The 19125-nt window shown below is 48.1% G+C and overlaps 1 protein-coding gene and 2 long non-coding RNA genes across 5 annotated transcripts in view; 2 read left to right on the forward strand and 1 right to left on the reverse strand.

Moving 5' to 3' along the window:
• LOC308587148 overlaps window positions 1-19125 on the forward strand; it is a 283237-nt gene that overhangs the window by 87022 nt on the left and 177090 nt on the right. The gene's annotated exons all lie outside the window — the stretch shown is intronic.
• Window positions 1-19125, forward strand: part of ASTN1 (astrotactin 1) — a 243585-nt gene that overhangs the window by 48978 nt on the left and 175482 nt on the right. The window lies entirely within an intron of this gene.
• LOC308587884 lies at window positions 1860-15407 on the reverse strand. Of its 2 annotated transcripts, none has more exons than XR_014008556.1 (3): window positions 15282-15407; window positions 4556-4651; window positions 1860-1969 (listed from the first exon to the last, which is right to left on the reverse strand). It is a non-coding gene; the product is annotated as an uncharacterized lncRNA (long non-coding RNA). The 2 variants fall into 2 exon arrangements; XR_014008557.1 differs by having other exon boundaries at window positions 1866-1966.

Below are 19125 nucleotides of genomic sequence, written 5' to 3' on the forward strand. Positions count from 1 at the left end.
CAGTTTACAAACTTAATCTGTTCTGGAAGTCCGTTCTTAAACCAAAACCGTTCTTAAACCAAGGAGCGCTTTCCCTAATGAGGCCTCCTGCCACCGGTGCCCTTCCACCATTCGGATTCCGTTCTTAGACCGATGTAAAGTTTGCAAACTGGGACACTACTTCCCGGAGTACTTTGCGGTACTACTGTATTCATTATTTCTTTAAAATCCACAGTAATAATGGTACAATTTAGAACAAAAAATGTAGTGGCGTAACAGCACCGTAGAACCACAGAAGATAATCCTGAAAGCAGAATTTAGCAAAATAAATGGGCCTTACACACACCCTCCCCAAAGAAACATCAGAGAAGGAGTTTTTGTCATCTCTTTAGGACAAAGTTTTCACAAATTCAGGGCAGTTGCTGGAAGGTTCTGTTTGTGGTCTTCCCTGCTCAAGCTTATTCCACAGATGGCATGGACAGTAAGGTTTGCTGAGCCTCCCAACTGGTGTGTGGGTTCATAAGGGGAGAAGGGGTCCTTAAAGCAAGAGTGTCCCAGGCCATGCAAGGAAAGGTTAAAACCAACACCTTAACTTGGGCTATGAAGCAAATTGGCAATCAGTGTAGCTGGTGCAAAACAGACTGAATATGTGTCTGCTGATCAGTACCTCTTGTGCAGGAGTATTCTTTCCTAGCTGAAGCTTCTAAATCATATTCAAGGGCAGCCCCAGATGAAGCGCATTGAAGCTATCAAATCTAGATGATACAGAAGCATAGTGCAGCATGGCAAAGTCTGACTTACATTATTATTGGCTAGAGAAGGAAAAAGACACCCCTGGCAACACCTCTGGCTTCTCAAGGAGCAGTGCCAGATCAAGGAGCACTTTTTGCTGCTCATACAAGGTCACATAGACCCCATTAGTCACAGACAAACTAATCTGCTCCACACCAGTATGGTGTCACTTAAATTCATGGTTCAGAATATGAGCCTTAAAAAAACGGTAAGGTAAAGGACCCCTGACAGTTAAGTCCAGTAGCGGACAACTTTGGGGTTGTGGTGCTCATCTTGCTTTACAGGCCAAGGGAGCCGGCGTTTGTCCGCAGACAGTTTTTCCAGGTCATGTGGCCAGCATGACTAAGCCACTTCTGGCGAAACCAGAGCAGCGCACGAAAACACTGTTTACCTTCCCGCCAGAGCAGTACCTATTTATCTACTTGCACTTTGACGTGCTTTTGAACTGCTAGGTTGCCAGGAGCTGGAACCGAGCAACAGGAGCTCACCCTGTCATGGGGATTCGAACCGCCAACCTTCCAATCGGCAAGCCCAAGAGGCTCAGTGGTTTAGACCACAGTGCCACCCGCGTCCCCTAATATGAACCTTGTGTCCAATATGAACCTTGGAGACACATAATTCATTTTTTCCAATCTGAGGCAAGCACAATAATCCCATAGTTTTTCTCTGAAATAGTTTATAATTCAGGCTGGGGGCAGGGGGAAATCTATGCTTGCCCCTGAGTGTGGACCTAGTGCAATTGCTGCAGAGCTCAGAGCTTTTGAGAGTCTTAGCTAAATCTCTTAGCTACTCCACTAAACCAGCAACCAGCTCTTGAGTAAATGTCCATTCACCCTAGATTAACATCTTGGTAAAGATAACAAGCATTGTAATATTAGGAGAAAACACATAATCAGAGGAAAGGCTATCATATGAAGAAATTAAATTAGTGAAAGCAAAAGCAGATGTCATTAAGCAACAGAGCCCATAGAAATCTTATTTAAATTATTGAAATAACTTATTGACTCAAAGATGGTGTTTGCTTTTTGAGTGCACATGCAGATATAATAGGTATCTTTCAAAATTGACTTTGAAGTTACAATATAAACAGGGCAATCAAACAACATAATATGTCCCAATCAAACACTTCTCAGTGGTTAATAACATTAGGAATAAATTATTGATGATTTCTTGCAGGATGGTAATTTTCTTTGTTCTGCTGGGAGAGAGAAGAAAATGAAAACAAGCATTGAATGGTTCTCACTAATAAACGTAAAGCTACATCAGTTTCATTTCCTTGACCTGTGTCTTGAGTTGCTACCCAGCAAGCAGTTGAGAGAAGCAGGAATCTAACTCTGCCAAGAAAATGTGTATCGATTTATCCAGGCAACTAAAATGGTCTCTTATTTTCAGAAATCCCATTTCTCTCTAGGGGAGAGTAGGTATTCTAAGGAGGCAGTTTTCTCTCACTTTTTCGGCTACTTAAAAATAAAAAAATGAAAAAATTGATTACCATCCACAGTGGTCCTAACCCTGTGAGACAGAACGTTTTGGTTTCATGCACATCAATACCCCTGCATGATGTCGTGAATTGTTCCTTTGCCTTTGTGTCTGTTTGACTTGCCCATATGCACTCCTTGAAGTTGTGGTCTGATTCACTTGCCTAAAAATAGGCCTTGTGAAAGGTGAGGTCAGTGCACATAGCATTGTGGTTCTGTGATTGCCCCATCATGCAGTCTTCTGTCTGAAAAGAAGTAATCATTTGCAGTTGTGTGCTTAAAATTGCTCTTGTTATTCAAGGGCTTGTGTCAACGGTAATGACACAGTCGTGTCATGCCCAACCCAGGGTATACTTTTGCTCATGTGAATTCACCCTGCATCCCAGTGGAGTTCCCCGAGACAGTGGTTACAAGTCTGCAGGGAGCTTGTTGCTAGCTTCAGGAAAGATCTTTCACAAAAGGAAAACCCCCAGGTACAGCTAATTGGTTTGTAGATCTCAATATAGAGGAAGGAAGCTGAGGAGTGTTAAGCATCAAAACGATCCTTTTAGAACCTGTGCATGAAGGAAGGTGAGTTAAATGAATCGAATCAATTTTAGAGGGAGGCAGAGGTAAATGAGTACCAAGAATTCTGAGGAGTGACGTCCTGCTATGTCATACCCCATGAAACCTTGTAGACAAGGTCAAAACATCTGAGTCTCCAAAAAAGATAAGACTTGTAGAGGAATGCCCCATCCTAAGATTACCTTTCCACCAGCCGCCTTGCAGGTCTTGGACTGTTTGGTGTTTGACTGCTTAGCAGACTCGGTGGACTCCAAAACAAGATGCTGTTTACACAGGGGCATAGCAGGGGGTCAATGAGGACTGGACTGGCACAGCGGGTTTTGTTCACCCTCTGCACCCTGCCCCTGCTTCTGCCCTGCATGCATGCACCTTGGGCGCTGGCAAATGCTGCAACACCACTGCTTTACACACCATTTATTTTTAACTCATGAATGTCCTTGTATGAGATTGAATAGTTATGGAGATGAAAAAGCAACTTTGTTCAGCTGAAACCACTGGTTCACTTGTATCAAAATTTTCATTATCTAAAACTTTTTCAGGGTGTCCCTCCTCATCACGTGTGGTTAACTCACCTTAGGAAGGAGGGTGTTAAAATCAGATACAGAAGATGAGACAGCAAATCTATTACACAGGGAGAATGGAAGGCCCCCTGTGACTCCTTAATGGAAGGGAAAAGGGAAATTTAGACCATGAAATTCCACAGGGCCACCCCTATTTTCTATCCACTTCCTCTTTCTCATAAGTAGAAGTTCCCTCTCTATCTTTCTCTTTGTCTAAAAGGAAAGTATTTGAGAATACCTGAAGACCATAACCAAGTGAACGATCAACATTAATTAGATTAACAAATGCTGTCAGCTAAACAGGAGTAAATCTCAAGGTCTTTTCTGCTGAGTTGTCACTTTCTCCAGCTTCTTATTGTTCTGTCTTCTTGCAGATTGATAGAACGACTGTGCAATACTAAGTGCACTTTGTGCATTGCCAGAGCACTGCTTTAGGCTGCCCCACTCTTTTATATCTGGGAGAATAAGAAGGCTGCTTGTCAGTATGTGGTAGAGAGACGGGGAGAACCCAGAAAAGCACTAGTCTCTAGCAACTCCTCCCAAAAACATTCCCAGTTCCAGCAGCATCCATGGAACTTTGTAAGACAAACTTGGAGGGAGCTGGTTGCCATGGGCGTAGCCTGGATTTTTGTTAGGCAGGGACAGCCTTTTGTTGGGGGGGGGGCAGAACCTCATATTTGTATTGATTTTGATGGGGGAGCAGCTGCCCCCCTTGGCTATGCCTAGGCTTGTTGCAATGTTTTTTTAAACAAAATTGCCTTGCTGCTGAGCAGGGAGCAGATTTCTCCAGCGACCGACTGCAAAACATACAGAGCGGTATTGCACAGAATGCAGTGGTACCTTGGTTTATGAACGTAATCCATTCCAGAAGTTCGTTTTTAAACCAAAGCACTCTTAAACCAAGGTGTGCTTTCCCATAGCAGCGGGGGACTCAATTTACAAATGGAACACACTCAACAGGAAGCGGAACATGTTCTTATTGCAAGGCAAAGTTCACAAACCAAAACACCTACCTCTCGGTTTGTAGCGTTCTTAATCCAAGTTGCTCATAAACTAAGCTATTCTTAAACTAAGGTACCACTGTATTGTAAATAGCCATTGATAAAAACATCCTTGGATTCAAATTAGGTGTGACTTTGATCATGTAATTTGCTGTTTAGTAGCTGGTTTTTGTTTTAATACCTGCTATTGAATTCCATTGTTTATGCTCCGCGAGAAGTACATCTTATTGTCTGTTGTGGTCATCCAACATTCAGCTTCATTGGATAACTCCAGATTCTAGTATCGTGAGAGAGAGAGAGAAAATGTTTCCCTATCCATTCTCTCAACACCATACTTTATTTTTTACACCTCGATCATGTTCCCACTACCTTACCTTTTTTCTAAACTAAAATGCTTCAAATGTTGTGACCTTTCCTTATAGCAGAGTTGTTTCAGCCCTATAATAGTTTTGGTTGCCCTTTACAGAACCTTTTCTTGCTCTACATTATACTTTTTGAGGTGCAACAACCAGAATTTTGCACCATATTCCAAGTGCGGTCGCACCGTAGATTTGTAGAATGACATTATTATATTGGAAGTTTTATATTTGAAACCTTTCCTAATGATGGCTTGCATGGAACTGACCCTTTTTTCATGGCTGCTGCACACTGGGTCAACTTTTTCATCGAGCCATATTCATGGTCAGCCACCACCAGTTCAGACACTGTGTTTATGGGAAACTAGCTAGGTTTGTTTTTTGCCCCAATGTGCTTTACTTTACACTTGCTTAACACTGAATCATATTTGCCAATTTAATGCCCATTCAGATGGTTTGGAGAGATCCTTTTGGAACTCCTTGCAATTTTTTTGTTCTTGCCACCCTGAACAATTACAAACACCCGAGTCCTCACCCATAACTCCAGGTCATTTATGAATCAGTTAAAAAGCACAGATCTCAGTACTGTTGCTTGGGAAAAACCCATAACTCAAATCTCTCCATGCTGAAAATGCCATTTATTCATACACTCCACTTACTTTTTTTTAACCAGTTATCCAATGACTCACAAGTCTTTGGTGGGGAACTATCCTGAAAGCTTTTTGGAAGTCTGTGTACTCAGCACAGTGCCTGTTGGATCATCCCTATCCACTTGGCTGCTGTTCACCATGTGAAAGAGTTCCCATTGGCACCAGTCGAGGTGTGGTCCTAAGCTACTTGCTGTTGCTATATCTGTTACATTGCTTTTGAAATCAGGTTTATGATGGGGGGAATTGGAAGGTTTTAAGTTTGGAATCTAAAAACCTGGATACAGAGTTCTTTTATTATTATTTTAAAAAGGGTATGTCAAAGATGGGTGTTAGTTCTTCTATTCCTCTCAGCTCCAGCCATCATGACTAGTGGTTACAGATGATGGGAGCTGGTATTCTGGAACATCTGGAAAGCCACATGTTCTCCATCACTGGCCTAAAGGGACACAACTTTGGGTTTTGTAGTGAGTATCACATCCAACACCTGCAAAGCAGAAAACAACGACAACAATATACCACCCTATACCCAGAGTGTGCCGCTTGAACTTGCCGATCAGAAGGTCGGCGGTTCGAATCCCTGCGATGGGGTGAGCTCCTGTTGTTTGGTCCCTGCTCCTGCCAACCTAGCAGTTCAAAAGCACGCTGTGCAAGTAGATAAATGGGTACCTCTCAGGCGGGAAAGTAAACAGCGTTTCCGTGCGCTGCTCTGGTTTCGCCAGAAACCGGTTAGTTATGCTGGCCACATGACCTGGAAAAGCTGTCTGCGGAAGCAGACAAATGGCAGCTCCCTCGGCCTGTAAAGCGAGATGAGCGCCACAACCCCAGAGTCATTCGCGACTGAACTTAACTGTCAGGGGTCCTTTACCTTTATACTACCCTATACCCAGAGGTCTCAGGTTGGTTCACAGAACAAAATCAAAATACAAAACCACCAAATACATAATCAAAATAAAAACAACAACAATCCAATAACCGCTCTCCCCCACAAAACCCCCCGCATTTTAAAAGAGAATAGGATACCAATCAAATCAACCAAAGGTGTATAGATGCTAATAGGAATAGAACTCTGGAAATGCGTAAGCTCATGTTCTAAGGTAAATCTGGCTGCCACATTCATTGGTATGGTGCTGAGGCCCACAGGCCCCCATCTTCTCTGAAACTGGAAGGTTTTTAAAGCTGTTGTATTTCCCCAGAATCTTTCATGTACTAGAAGGCATGGTAGCCATCTTCTGAATCTGATGCATAACCGGACGCCTCTTGTGTCTTTAGTCAATAAATCCACATTCTTCCCAGTACACAGAGGGAAAATGCAGCCAGCATTTTTGAGAAATATATCAGTATTGTCAATTTCCCTGCAGGTTCTGGGAATATAGCTGCTATTCTTGTGTCATGTGCTGAGGGAACAACCACCATGTTCAGAACCATGGGCAAATTGAAAGGATCCAGAAACAGTGAGCCAAATAGGCTTACTCTGTGTACTGGGGGGTTTCCAGATAGGTAACTGGACTGTTGAAGGGAGCCAGCATTTGTCTCTGGATCCCAGTACTATAATGTACTTATAGTAATGGGCAACTTTGCTTTTGCCAGAAGAGCAGGAGCAGGAAAGGAGATGGGCTCTTCCAACTGGAGTCAAACTTTCACTTGGGGAACATTGATTTAGACTTTCACATATATCTGTCATCTCAGTATATGTGCTTGTGCAGGTAATATCTCTTGAGTTGGAATAATTATCCTAAAGAAAACACTGAGTTCCCGTAGGAAGCAATATAGCCCACAGCTGTTTTCAGCACTGGGCTGACATATTTTATTTTATTCTTTTTACTTAGATAGATAGCCCTCTCTATCCCTGGGGGCTGAGGGTGAGGAGCAGTCTTGGTAAACAGAAGCAATAGAATGCGACAAAAACAATTGCACACAAACATATATATATATATAGAGAGAGAGAGAGAGAGAGAGAGAGAGAGAGGAATGTTAAAGTACACAGCCAAAATAATTATTTATTCATCCAAACTTTCTACCTTCTAACTTTCCACCTAGACTCACCTAGCATGGAACTTGTGCATGGCTGCCTCGAAACCCCAACACATTGCAAAAAGGTTCTAAAGCATGTGCTGAGCCTCTCATACCTGCCAAGGTTGTGTTTTGGTACGACCCTGGGTATGATTGGGTTTTGCCTTTTTGTCAGATGACTTGGCTTGAGTAGCTTGCAGAAGTAAGCTCAAGCATACAGAAATTCAGATCACCAGCTTCCTCCACTCAGTGGAGCTACTGTATTTTTCACTCTATAAGATGCACCAGACCATAAGACGCACCCAGTTTTTGGAGGAGGAAAACAAGAAAAAAAAAATTCTGAATCTCAGAAGACAGAACAACAAGAGGGATCGCTGTGCAGCGAAAGCAACGATCCCTCTTGCTGTTCTGGCTTCTGGGATAGCTGGGCAACCTGCATTCACCCCATAAGACGCACACACATTTCCCCTAACTTTTTAGGAGGGAAAAAGTGAGTCTTATAGAGCAAAAAATACGGTATGTTGGGGTTCTAGAGCAATGTATAGGAAGTTGTGGAGGAGCCACAGCTCCAACAGAAAATGACTGCTAATGCACCCCTGTTGTTCAGACTTGGAAAGCCTTAATGCTTGGGCAGAATGTTGATGACCATTGCACATGCACAGACTAATATTATTTGCAATGTGTGAGAGCTAAGTCCTCCATGTGGACCCCAGAGCCCTAGTTGAGCTGTACCACTTCAGGATTGCAAGCTTGGATGTCCTCCCCCATTAAAAATTCCCTGCAAGCCACTAGGAAGGTGGTTAGGTTGGAACTCTTCTTTAAATGCCAGTTTCATATGTGCATAGTATTTCTTTGTAATGTGGGGGCAGGATTCAAACCTATCAATCTGAGGTAGTACAGTCCAGCTAGATATTCATCTAGTTGTTCCTGTGTTCCAGCTCCTGTAGGTCAACAGAGTTCTTACCAGAAGATTACAGGGGAATCTGTGCCCATGGTGTAATGTATTGCTGATGACATGCCCAACATAGACACCTCCTGCTCCATAAGAGGGGAAAGCTGGCTTAAAAAGACACAATACTGTAAGTTTAGTAGGCTGTGGTCACCTCAAAGGATAGAATAGATGGAGCCCCCCAAGCCAACATGAAGTATATTAAATTGCATTGCAAAGATAATAATGACTGTCAGGGGTTCAGAAGCAGAGACGCAGAGAAGGGAGGAGACAGAGAGCGAGGGGGAGGAATACGAAGGAAAGATGAGTGGGGATGACGAACCGAGATCGCCGAGCTTATCCAGTGAGTCCGAGGATTCCCAGAAGGGAGCGCCAGCAGTCAGAGCAAGGGGGGAAAGCAGGGGGACACCCCAGGAAGAAGGGTCCAGAGAGGAATCAGAGAGCAGCAGTTGGAGATCGGGACCCACGTACCCAGACGGGAACAGCGGGGAGAAAGGGGACCAGATATCGGGTTCCGGAGGCTTTCAGAAGGAGGGAGGGCATGAGTCAGGAGTAGTCACGCCCACCTCGGGGAGCGACGAAACGATCAAGAGGAAGGTTGAGAGTTGGGCGCGCGCGCCAAGTTCAAATGTAGCGGAAGCTGGCGCAGTAAGCAGCCCAGAGAGTGAACCAGGTCCCAAAGCCCGCCGCAAGGAGGCGGAAGGGTCAGGGGGGTCCGCGTCAGAAGAGAGTAGGAAAAAGGAGACCCCGGGGGGCAGAAGGACCCAGAGACGGAGGGAAAGGCGCAGGAGGTGGAGCAAGGCTAGGGTATTAAGCTGGTGTGCTAGAGGCGGAGACTCAGACGGGTCTTCGCCGGTCTGACCTAGAAGAAGTAGGGCTGCATATCGCAGTTTGGAAATGGAAGCTGTAATCCAATAAAGACTCTTTTAACCTGAACGCTGGCTAACGTGGTCCTATGTGAGCTGGGACTGAGTGGCAGCCCTGACAGTAAGACCCGTCTCTTTTAAGCTTCGGACACCTGATACCTCGCAGCGGAGGCAGAAGCAGCGAGAGGAGGAAATTGGTGTTTGGGAGCGAGCTCACAACGGTTGGCAGAGATGACGGAAGCAGAGAAAATTTTAGCGCTGCAACAGGCAGTGACCCAATTGAACGCGGAGGTACAGGCATCCAAGAAAAGGGAGGAGGATGCGGCAGCCGCCTACAGAGATCTCCACGCCAGGTTTGAAGCATTGGTTAAGCATGGGCAGCCAGGACCCAGACCGGAGGGGGTTGGGTTGGCACGGAGAGCAGGAGGGCTTGTGGCTCACTTCGATGGGAATTTACAACAGTACCCCAATTTTCGAGCAGACGTAATGTGCGCACTGCAACTGCTGGCGAAAGACTTTAGGGATGAGGAAGAGAAAGTGGGGTTTATACTATCCCATTTGCATGGGGATGCTAAAGCGTGGCTACGCAATTTGTGGAGGGATAAAGATCCGGCGCTTCAGAATGCAGATGCCTTTATCAAAGCGATGGATGCGTGCTTTTTATCTACCATTGACGTGGATCTTGCCCGACGGGAGATTCATGGACTGAAACAAGGGAGGGCGAGCGTACGCCAGTATCACGCCCGCTTTTTTGCGCTGGTCAGTGCCTTGGAATGGGACCGGGATTCGCCCCCAGTCAGAGACCTCTTCTGGGAGGGATTAAGCAGTGCTGTTAAAGACGAAATTGCGAGGGGGGAGAGGCCCCGGAGCACGCAGGAGGTGGTCCAAAGGGCGCTGACTGTGGGGGTGAGGCTGGAAGAACGTCCGTGGTGCAGAGACGAAGGACGTGGAGGGCGCGAAGCAGCGAGAAGTTTCTCTTTCGTTCCCAGGGACGCTACGCGTGCGCAATCTACACCTCCGCCAGGAGGGGGAGTGGAACCTATGGAGGTGGGAGGAGCCAGGGCTCAGTCAGCTACCAGAGCCCCTGCACCGGCGGCAGTCAAGACTAAACCTCCTAGAGGGACCAGGAAGTGTTATATATGCGACAGCTCTCAACACTTGGCGAAAGAGTGTCCCCAGAGGAGCTCCAAGCACACTGCAGCCTCCGCAACGGTGAAAGCGGCCACGCAACACAGCGAACACCAGCAGGGAAACGACGATGTCTGGCTGGAGACAGAGGCACTGGGGCCCAGCCAGACGCATCACTGAAGCAGTCCCCAGCGATCTTGCAACCCACAGACCCCCTCCCACCCAAACCAGTAGTGCAACTCACAGCATCTCTCCAGCTGCCCGATGGCGTCACTATCGAAGTCCCGCTTTCTGTGGATTCTGGAAGCAACGCAGACTTTATAGCACAGGATTTTGTGGAGCAGCACGCTATACAGCTATTGCCGGCCACTCTGCCCCTGCAAGTCGTCACAGTGGATGGCAGAGAGTTGCTGGGGGGGCAGGTGGTGAAGCAAACGCCGCCAATGGTGATGCGCCTTGGCAACCACAGGGAAGTCATCAGTTTTAACGTCACACGACTGTCGGACACACCCATTGTGTTGGGCATGAGTTGGCTGGACAGGCACAGTCCGACACTGGCTTGGTACCAGCGACAGCTGATCTTCGGCTCCTCTTACTGCGCAGAACACTGCATCCTGCCCGGACAGGAGGCAGAGGAGGAGGAATCACAACTGCAGTTGGGAACGTTGCAAGCAGTCCCCCACAAATACGCAGACTTTCTGGAGGTCTTCTGCGAGAAGGAGGCAGACAAGTTACCACCGCACAGGCAATATGACTGCAAGATTGACCTCCTACCAGGGGCGACGCTACCGAAGGGGAGGCTGTATTCCATGTCTGAGGATGAACTACAGGAACTCAAACAGTTCATAGATCACAATTTGGAGCGCGGTTTCATCCGGGAGTCCAGGGCAGTAGGGGGCAGTCCTGTTTTCTTTGTGAAGAAGAAGGACACGCCCCAAAAGAGGCTGGTGGTGGATTTTCGCCTCTTGAACAAGATGACCAAGCCCTCTGATTTCCCCATGCCCAGGATTGACGACCTACTGGCGACGGTGCGCAAGGGACGCGTGTTTACCAAGTTGGACCTGCGAGGGGCGTACAATCTCATCCGCATGAGGGAGGGCGATGAGTGGAAGACAGCCATGTTCACGCCTCTGGGCACCTACGAGTACAGAGTGATGCCGTTTGGATTGCAAAACGGTTCTCACTGTTTTCAAGCTTTCATGCATCATGTGTTGGCGGGACTCCTCTACAAGAAGTGCGTCTGCTTTCTGGATGACATCCTGATATTCTCCGAGTCGCAGCAAGCGCATGACCAAGACGTTCGGGAGGTGCTGGAGAGGTTGCAGCAGCATAGACTGTACGCCAAACTGGAGAAGTGCCAGTTCGACACGACGGAGGTGGATTTCTTGGGTTACAAGTTGTCGGACAAGGGGCTAGCCATGGACAGCGCCAAGGTGCGAGCGGTGTTGGATTGGAAGAGCCCGCGCAACCGGAAGGAGGTCCAGCGGTTTGTCGGCTTCGCCAACTTCTATCGCAAGTTTATCAAAGGGTTCGCGATGCAGACGGCGGCTATTACGGACACGCTAAGCTCCAAGAAAAAGAAATTCATCTGGACGGAGCAGGCAGAGCAGTCCTTTCAGGCACTCAAGCGTCTCTTCGCGTCGGAAGAGCAACTGCTGCATATCGACCCCAGCAGACCGATGCGGGTAGAGACAGACGCGTCCGATAGAGCAGTGGGAGCTGTCCTGCTGCAGAGGGACCCACAGGGGGTCTGGAGACCGGGAGCGTTCTACTCCAGAAAGCTCAGCAAGTCGGAGCAGAACTACACCATCTGGGACAGGGAGTTGCTTGCCATTCATGCAGCATTCAAAGCATGGAGGCACTTCCTGATCGGCGCCAAGCACACGGTGCAGGTCTGCACGGACCACAAGAATCTGGAGCACTGGCGCACGGCGAAGTTCCTGAACCAGAGGCAGATACGTTGGGCGGAGTTCTTTGCTGACTTCGATTTCCGAATAGAGTACGTCCCAGGCGACACCAACATCATGGCGGATGCACTGTCCCGAAAACCGCAATACCTCGAAGAGGCGACGCCAGCGGCAGCCATGCACATCTTCGCGCCAACAGCGTGGGCGTGCGCTTCAGCCACAGTAGACCTGGAGGCGGTGCGGCGGGCGTTGCAGGACGACTCATTCGCGCAGGCGAAGATGGCCGAGGTGCACAAGGGCACGGCGAAGAGCGACGAGTTCCAGATACGGGACGGCTTGCTCTTACATAAAGGGGCCATCTACGTGCCTGGAGATGAACTTCGTGCCAAGGTACTGCAGCAGTTGCACGACGCACCCACGGCCGGGCACTTTGGCACGGAAAAAATGGTGGAATTAGTCGCAAGGGACTTTTGGTGGCCCAGACTGAGAGGGGAAGTCGCGGACTACGTCGCGAGGTGCGACACCTGCCAGAGGGCCAAGCCGGTGCACAAACCACCGGCGGGACTGCTCGAACCGCTGCAAACGCCGTTTGAACCGTGGGAGAGGGTGGCCCTGGACTTTGTCACGGATCTACCCAGCTCGAGAGGCAAGACGGCTGTACTAGTGGTGGTGGACTTGTTCACCAAGATGGCACACTTCATACCGTGTGCGAAGGTGGCCACGGCAGAACAAACAGCCAAACTGTTCATAGATCACGTGTTCAAAGTGCACGGGCTGCCGCGGTCTATACTGTCCGACCGCGGTCGCCAGTTCATCTCGAATTTCTGGCAGAAGCTGATGGGCTTCCTGAACGTCAAAATCAACCTGACATCAGCGAGACACCCGCAGACCAACGGGCAAGCGGAGAGGGTCAATGCCATCATGCAGCAGTACCTGAGATGCTATGCCAATCAACAGCCTGCGACGTGGGTGGATTACCTGCCGCTCGCCGAGTTCGCCTACAACAACACGAAGCACGTGTCCACAGGGGTGACACCGTTCTTCGCCAACAATGGGAGGAATCCCAGAACCTTCCCGGGACTGGACAGAGTGGGGGAAGGGGAACCGCAGACGGCGGACGCTTTCGCGTCTGAGTTGCAGGAGGTCCACGATCAACTCCGACGGCAGCTGGAGCTAGCGAAGCACGCATACAAGGTGCAAGCGGACAAGCACAGGCGGGTTGGCGAAGAGATCCGAGTGGGAGACTGGGTCTGGTTGGCAGCCCACGCAGTGCCGACCAGATCGTTAGCCAAAAAGAAGTTGGGGCACAAGCAACTCGGTCCATACCAAGTCGAAGCGCAGATCAACCCAGTAGCTTTCAGGCTGGTGCTCCCGGAGGGTTCCAGGATGCATCCGGTGTTCCACAGGTCGGTGCTCACTCCCTACAGGACACCTCACAGGTTCCAGGAACCAGGAACAGCACCGAGTCCGTCTCAGGAGCGGTCGGAGGCGGGAAGATTGCCACAGCAGGACCCCATCAACGAAGTCACGGAGATTTTGGACTCCAGATGGGGGGAAGACGGAGTGGAATACCTCCTAGCCAGAGAGGGCACCCGGGCTAGTGCTAATAGCTGGGTGCCAGACTATGCTTTGGAGGAACCCCTGCTCAAGGACGAGTTTCATGCCCTTTTCCCACACAGACCCATGCCAGCAGGCTTCTTCGACGACTGGTTGTTCACGCCCACACTTTCCTCCAGCACGTTCCATGGCTTCGACTCGGACGGGGAGCCCGCACAGCGCACACATTCCCCAGAGGGGTCACCGGAGGGTTCGGCGTCCGACACCTCGTATTGGTGGGACGATCGGCCAGAGGAGCAGTGGCGCCGGAGGTGGCTGGAGATGCCAGGTCAAGCGACCGACGCAGAGACTGACATGGACGTGTGCGGGGAGGATCTCGGTTTCGAGCACGGCGGCACTGAAATGGAGGCGGAGCAGCTCACCGTTGACGAACGCGAGGAGGAAGACTCGGAGGTCTTCAGTTGGCGGCCAGCAACGAGGAGCGAACTGTATCCGGCATTCACTCCTGTGATGATGGAGCACCCTGCAACCACCCTTGAAAGTGGGGAGGGGGGAAGGGGGGGCTTCGAGGGGGGGATGGATGTCAGGGGTTCAGAAGCAGAGACGCAGAGAAGGGAGGAGACAGAGAGCGAGGGGGAGGAATACGAAGGAAAGATGAGTGGCGATGACGAACCGAGATCGCCGAGTTTATCCAGTGAGTCCGAGGATTCCCAGAAGGGAGCGCCAGCAGTCAGAGCAAGGGGGGAAAGCAGGGGGACACCCCAGGAAGAAGGGTCCAGAGAGGAATCAGAGAGCAGCAGTTGGAGATCGGGACCCACGTACCCAGACGGGAACAGCGGGGAGAAAGGGGACCAGATATCGGGTTCCGGAGGCTTTCAGAAGGAGGGAGGGCATGAGTCAGGAGTAGTCACGCCCACCTCGGGGAGCGACGAAACGATCAAGAGGAAGGTTGAGAGTTGGGCGCGCGCGCCAAGTTCAAATGTAGCGGAAGCTGGCGCAGTAAGCAGCCCAGAGAGTGAACCAGGTCCCAAAGCCCGCCGCAAGGAGGCGGAAGGGTCAGGGGGGTCCGCGTCAGAAGAGAGTAGGAAAAAGGAGACCCCGGGGGGCAGAAGGACCCAGAGACGGAGGGAAAGGCGCAGGAGGTGGAGCAAGGCTAGGGTATTAAGCTGGTGTGCTAGAGGCGGAGACTCAGACGGGTCTTCGCCGGTCTGACCTAGAAGAAGTAGGGCTGCATATCGCAGTTTGGAAATGGAAGCTGTAATCCAATAAAGACTCTTTTAACCTGAACGCTGGCTAACGTGGTCCTATGTGAGCTGGGACTGAGTGGCAGCCCTGACAATGACCTTTGTTTTTTCAAACTGAACTTAATGGACTTTAAAGTGTTTTAACCTGTCTTTGGGTGGATTGTGTTATTATTCCAACTAGAACAGCTTCCCGACTTTTCTCGTTATCAGAGCATCCTGGAGTTTGGAAAGAAAACATACCTTTTCCACTTTTGCTTCATCTCTCTCTTTTTTCCTCTAAAGGGCTGTTTGTGCCTTTAGGATCAGGAAAACTGGAATCTTATGTGACGCCTCCCAATGGAGCTTTGATTCTATGCCCAAAAGGCACTTAGTGCTTCACTTAATATTAACAGGATGTGAGCGAGGTTTCACTGCGACCTTTGGAACTTTCTATAACAGGACACTTTGAGTATTTAAAACACACACAACACAAGCCCAGAGCGGCAGGACTGCAGTTTAGCATAAGGCTAAAGTGTTGGTGGAAGACATTTATGTAATGTTAACAGCCAATGAATACCTTACACTAGTGAGTATCTGGACTGAAATGACACAAACATTCGTATTCTATGGCTAGAAAAAAAAGAAAAGAAAAAACAATCTACCATATTTTTCGCCCCATAGGGCGCACCTATTTTTTGGGGGGGGGATAAAGAAAAAAATATATTTCCCCCCCAGGTGCGGGGCTGGGGCGGGGGAAGCCCGAGTTTCCCCAGACCCCAGCTCCCAGAACAGGCTGCTATCCGCAAGCCACGGCTAGCGGAGAGCTCTGCAAAGCCCGAAGCCTGGGGCGTGCTGAGCTCAGCGCAGCCCAAGCTTCTGGGTGCAGGCAAGCTCTCCTCAAGCCTGGAGAGCGAGAGGGGTCGTTGCGCACCGACCCCCCTCGCTCTCCAGGCTTCAGCGAAAGCCTGCATTCGCCCCATAGGACGCACACACATTTCCCCTTCATTTTTGGAGGGGAAAAATTGCATCCTATAGGGCGAAAAATACGGTATGTCAAAGGAATATGAACTCCTCAAATCAAATCAGATTTTGGGAAATGGTGTCTTCACAGGCAGAGACTGCAAGTTAGAAGGAAATTTGCTAAAACTTCATGTATTCTTTGGGATACAATAGTTGAGTTTTGGCACATCCTGTGTTTTTTTGGGAAGTACTTTGGGATGGGCCCAGTGTTTCTGATTTTTGCTGTTCCAGTTAGCCCCTCCCACCCCTCTTACTGTTTGATTGAATGATGGCCTCTGTCTTCTGTATCTGGTGGTCTCTCCCTGTCTCTGTTCCTATTCTTTTTTCATTCTCCTTTTCTTAAACAGACAAACAAACACCTAAATGTTGGAGTTTGGTATATATTGCAATGGTGTGCAGAAATAGTCAAGTAAGACTGCCATTTAAAATATTAATAGAAAGTTAACTTTTATTAACTCCAAGCAAACAACACCATTCTGAGCACAAGTTGACACATGTCCACTATGGAGTCAGGAGCTTCAACAAAAGGGACCATAACACTAGGACACAGAAACAAAGACTGGCTGGTGAAGAAGGAACATAGAAAGTAAAAGTGTGAGGAACACAAGCTACATGACAACAAATGTTATTAAAGAGAGAACTAACAGGAGGAAGAATAGGTAGCCTTCCATTGGTCACTGCTGGTTCGAGTCCCTACAAGCATTTTTGCTTTTACTCCCGAAAGAGAGGAACCATTGGTGGTGGTATTGTTGGCACAAGTCACTTTAGATGGGAGTATGACCCTTATTGGTCACAACTGGCTAGTTCATAGCCAATGGTCCTGGGTGTGATTCTGGTGCTGAACCTCTGATAAGAGGAGATTCTTGCCTGTTGCAGGTAAACAGGAAGGGGGCTGTTTAAAAGCCTGGATCATATGTGTAGATTTGGGTAGGAAACCTTTGGCTTCAATGTTCAGAGTTCAAGGGACCGTTGAACTGGTGAACCAGCTACTGGAATGTGCAAAACAGGGTGGACAAAACAGGATGTGCCAGATGTTTGAATGAGTCGGAGGACATACTGAGGCAAAGAACTGTTCTGAAAGGATATGAACTGTTCTTAAAGGAACGGCTAAGGGAACTGTTCTTATGAGGACTGTTCTTATAAGAACTGTTCTTATGAGGAACAGCTAAGGGAGCTGGGCATGTTTAGCCTGGAGAAGAGGAGGTTAAGGGGTGATATGATAGCCATATTCAAATATATAAAAGGATGTCACATAGAGGAGGGAGAAAGGTTGTTTTCTGCTGCTCCAGAGAAGCGGACACGGAGCAATGGATCCAAACTACAAGAAAGAAGATTCCACCTAAACATTAGGAAGAACTTCCTGACAGTAAGAGCTGTTCAACAGTGGAATTTGCTGCCAAGGAGTGTGGTGGAGTCTCCTACTTTGGAGGTCTTTAAGCAGAGGCTTGACAACCATATGTCAGGAGTGCTCTGATGGTGTTTCCTGCTTGGCAGGGGGTTGGACTCGATGGCCCTTGTGGTCTCTTCCAACTCTATGATTCTAGGATATGCTGAGACTAATAATTATTCATGAAGATAATGTGACGAAAGCTATCATTTAGTCCAACCCCCTGCAAATACAAAGAAAATGCAGCTGTCCCATATGGGGATTGAACCTGAAACTATACAAAGGCTGGAAAATCCTTGGCACAGAACGTTGCTATCCTGCTGCAGAGGTGGCCGCCCACAGACTCTTGGAAAAGATCACCCTTTTTAGTGAGTCTGCCCATCTGGTAGGTGTGAATGAGAGGAGTGAATGAGTTCTTATTAGTTATTACCTGTTAATCAATAAAGGGTTATTTAAAGGAAGATTTGTGTCATTTTGTCTTTCTTGAAAACACTCTGATCTAAAAGAATCTCCTGTCACCAATCTTGTCACACTCCTCCAGATGTTGCTGGGAGTTGGAGTCCATCAACATCTGGGCCAAAGGTACCGCAACCCTTGTGTAGACCCAAGATTTGGCTACTGGCAAAACAGTGCAACCCGTGTATTACCTTTCAAAAATGTCGTGGCTGCTCCGCTTACGAGCACCAAGCATAGCCTTAGCTGCAGTACCGTAACCCGTTGCCTCTGCTCTTGTAACTGGAATGGCAGAATAAGATTTGGGTGTAAGAAATAGAGGAAAGGGTGTGCTAAGAGCAGAGAGGGTTGTCCTAAAAAGCCAAGTGACTGTTTGCAGAAAGTTCCGAAAATATGGGTGACTCTGGGAATCCTGGGGAGATTTTGTGGAAGGAGGAGAGTGTGTTGACTGCTTGACAGAGGCAAGTGGGGCAATATCAGAAGTTTAAAGCAGCATGGCAGGGGAAGGCCTGAAGGCAGCAGGAAAAGATGGGGCCAGTGTGGTGAAATATATGGGGAAGGGTATGGAAGACACAGAACAGGAGGGTGGTGTGGTTTTCTCTTTTACCGAAGAAAGAGAATGTAAGCTTCTGAGTTGCACAGAGATCTTCAGGCAGCACTTTGTTCATGTGCTTTGCTTGATGCAAAATCCCTAAGAAATGGATGAGGCAGAATCAATTGCAATGCTTTTTTGAAAGAAAACCTGCTTTGTTGCACTTTTGCCTTCCTGACCAAAGAATTGTGCTGAAAAAGGACCCAAAAGTTCCCCTTTGAAAGAAAGAAAGGGGAATAAAAAAAATACACTAACACAGCAGGATTAGATTTCTTTTAAAAATAAGGAATTAATTTAAGTAGATAATCCAGTCAGATAACCAATTTGCAACCTGGTCACCCTGTGTCTTCAAACTTCACAGCTATCTCCAGAAATGTTCCTGTGAGTTTTATCTGCTGAAGTTTCAAAGATTGGTTCTTTCAAAGGAAAAGGTGGGCCTGAACCCAGCTCTGTTGGAATAGTGAGGAACTAATGTTAGTGGGAGCCAGAATAGGTATTTTTTTAAAAGTCAATTGAAGTCGATGGGAATGTTTCAGCTGTTATTAATGAGCACCAAGAACAACCCCAAGAGACTATTTTTCAACAAGCAAATGAAAAAATGACCTATTTTGTGGGTTTTGTAAGAAGTGGAATGGTTTAAAAAACAGATCAAA

Source organism: Podarcis bocagei (assembly GCF_964188305.1).
Source record: "Podarcis bocagei genome assembly, chromosome: 5".
NCBI lineage: Eukaryota > Metazoa > Chordata > Lepidosauria > Squamata > Lacertidae > Podarcis > Podarcis bocagei.